The sequence below is a fragment of the Aotus nancymaae genome, unplaced genomic scaffold (assembly GCF_030222135.1).
Source record: "Aotus nancymaae isolate 86718 unplaced genomic scaffold, 86718_ANA_hifiasm-v0.15.2.pri h1tg001144l, whole genome shotgun sequence".
Lineage (NCBI taxonomy): Eukaryota > Metazoa > Chordata > Mammalia > Primates > Aotidae > Aotus > Aotus nancymaae.
Window position 1 is genome coordinate 17,501 of NW_026989560.1, and position 2,556 is coordinate 20,056.

At 50.5% G+C, this 2,556-nt stretch overlaps 1 long non-coding RNA gene across 1 annotated transcript in view; it reads left to right on the forward strand.

Moving 5' to 3' along the window:
* Nucleotides 1–1,798, forward strand: part of LOC135273345 (uncharacterized) — a 3,406-nt gene extending 1,608 nt beyond the window's left edge. Inside the window, exon 2 of the long non-coding RNA XR_010341130.1 lies at nt 551–1,798. This is a non-coding gene — a long non-coding RNA (uncharacterized LOC135273345). The remainder of the gene's footprint in view (nt 1–550) is intronic.
* Nucleotides 1,799–2,556: the final 758 nt, after the last annotated feature.

The following is a 2,556-nucleotide window of genomic DNA, read 5'->3' on the forward strand; positions in this document are numbered from 1 at the left end:
TCAGCCTCCCAAAGCGCTGGGGGATTACAGGCCTGAGCCACTGTGCCCGGCTATTTGTTTATTTATCTATCAATCGATTTATTTAGAGGCAGGCTCCCTCGCACGCATGCGTGCGTGCATGCATGCATTTATTTAATTAGTTAGTTTATTTTATTTATTTGGGGGAAGGCTCACATTTTTCTTTCCATCGAGGCAGGCTCGCATCTCTCTCTCTCTCTCTCTCTCTCTCCCCCCCCCCCCTCTCTCTCTCTCTCTCTCTCTCTCTCTCTCTCTCTCTCTCTCTCTCTCTCCCCCCCCCCCCTTCCCCACATCGGCCACCCCCCCTCGCCCCCGTCTGTCTCTCTTTAAAGGCAGGGTCTCGCTCTGTAGCCCAGGGTCACTCCAGCCTCAACGCTTTGGACCAAGACATCGGCACGTGGTCTCGCTTTGTGGCCCGCACTCTGGACACATATATTCCTTTTTAAATTTTGACGATGCTGCTGCTGCTGCTGCTGCTGCTGCTGCTGCTGCTGCTGCTGCTGATGATGATGATGATGATCAATTTATACAGGCGGAGGTGGTGTCGACTGACGGCTCGAGATGATCTCAAACTTTGGCGCTCCGGCCATCCTCCCACGTCGGCCTTTCAGACTGCTGCGATGACAGGCGTGAGCATGGATGGAACGGGCAGATCACGGGCTTGAGAGATCGAGACCATCCCGGCCGACGTGGTGAAACCCCGTCTCTACTAAAAATACAAAAATTAGCTGGCCGTGGTGGCGTGCGCCTGTAGTCTCGGCTACTCGGGACGCTGAGGCAGAAGAATCGCTTGAACCCGAGAGGCGGAGGTGGCGGTCGACTGAGATTGCACCACGCTACGCTACAGCCTGGGCTCACTGCAACCTCCACCTCCCGGGTTCCAGCGATTCCCCTGCCTCAGCCTCCCGAGTTGCTGAGATTATACAGGTACGTGCCTGTCATCCCAAGCCACTCGGGAGGCTGAGGCAGGAGAATCGCTGGAACCCGGGAGGCGGAGGTTTCGGCGAGCCGAGATCGTGCCACTGCTCTCCAGCCTGGGCAACGAGAGCGGAACTTTGTTGAGGGGGGGAAGAAATGCGAAATTTGGGAGTGAAAACTTGACCCCGGGACAGGAGGTAGCGTGCTGCAAGCTGTCTTCTTCTCCCCGTGAAATCCACGCTGTCTCCGGGAGCGTGGATTTCACGGACCTTCGTTTCCCTGTGACAGGTATTGCCACTCTGAGGTGGTGGGTCTGGCGCCCACTCGGAAACGCTATGGACTGGACTTCCATCTTAGATGGGTCCCATCTCCACCCCTAGCCTCCCTCCGTCCACACGCCCCCGCCCCTGGTCTCCTCTTCCTGTTGTCTAGGGGAATTGAAGTTCCATATGAACCCATGGGCGGGTGCCTAGGCTGTGTCCCCTGGGGGCTCTGGTCGACTAGTTGCAGGTGGGCACCACCTGAGAGGATTCCCTGGGTGGGCCCAGAAACGACCTGGCCCGAGAGGGATCGGGGAGAGGCTGGTGATGCGGCGTGCCTGAGCCGCTCCCCCCACCAACCTCCACCCCGACCCAGAGCGATCCAAGATTCCCTTCTTTTCCGTGCTGACATCTGCAAGCATCTAGCTAGGTCTTTTGTGTGTGTGTGTGTGTGTGTGTGTGTGTGTGTGTGTGTGTGTGTGTGTGTGTCTGTCTGTCTGTCTGTCTGTCTGTTATAAAGCTATTTATTTGGGTGAGTTATTCCAAGAGTTGTATACAGCTTTATTTTTTTTGGAATTGCAGTATTAAAGTTGCACTTTGGATTTAGGACTTACTGTCATTACTTTGGTGATATGTACGGTGGTCATCTAATGGATGCTGCACAGAGTAGGGACTACGGGGACCCACATTTTGTCCCCATCCCATCTTCAAATAATTGGGGTCTCTTAGGTCCGTGATGCAAAGGCATAAGACAATCCTGATCTTGAAGCCTTGAAGAAAGTCATTACGTATACACAGATAGAAAATGCAAATATGTCAATGTCATCTGATAGCTTGAAATAAAGAAATATTTTAGTTAAACTGTTATCAAAGTTCACATTTCTGTTAATGAGACATTACAAACCACAAGGTAAGGTCTTTACATTTTGGTTATTAAGCAGATTCAGTGCTTGGAACTATAGTTAATACTTAGTGGAATGATAAGTCTATCTACAAAGCGGGATAATGTATTAGACTGTCATGTATTCATTTTTTCCTGTATGCCAGGGTTTTTACATATTTGCCATATAAGTTGGCCTTTTGCAGGAGGAGTATAATTTACATTGTTTTTGACAGTGGGCTTAGTATGGTTAAATGTCCTATCAACTTGAAGGATGCTTCCATTTTTGTGGGTCTTAGCCTCTACCTGGTGCTTGCTATTGGGTGTGTTCAGGCACTGAGAAAGAGAAATAATGAGTGAGGCAGATGATGATGTTTGAACATAGGCCTTATCATTTAGTGAAGCATAAAAACACTGACACTTTTATATAAATGTCTTCGGGCATCACCTAGCGGCCACTGTAATGGAAAATCGAGGTGG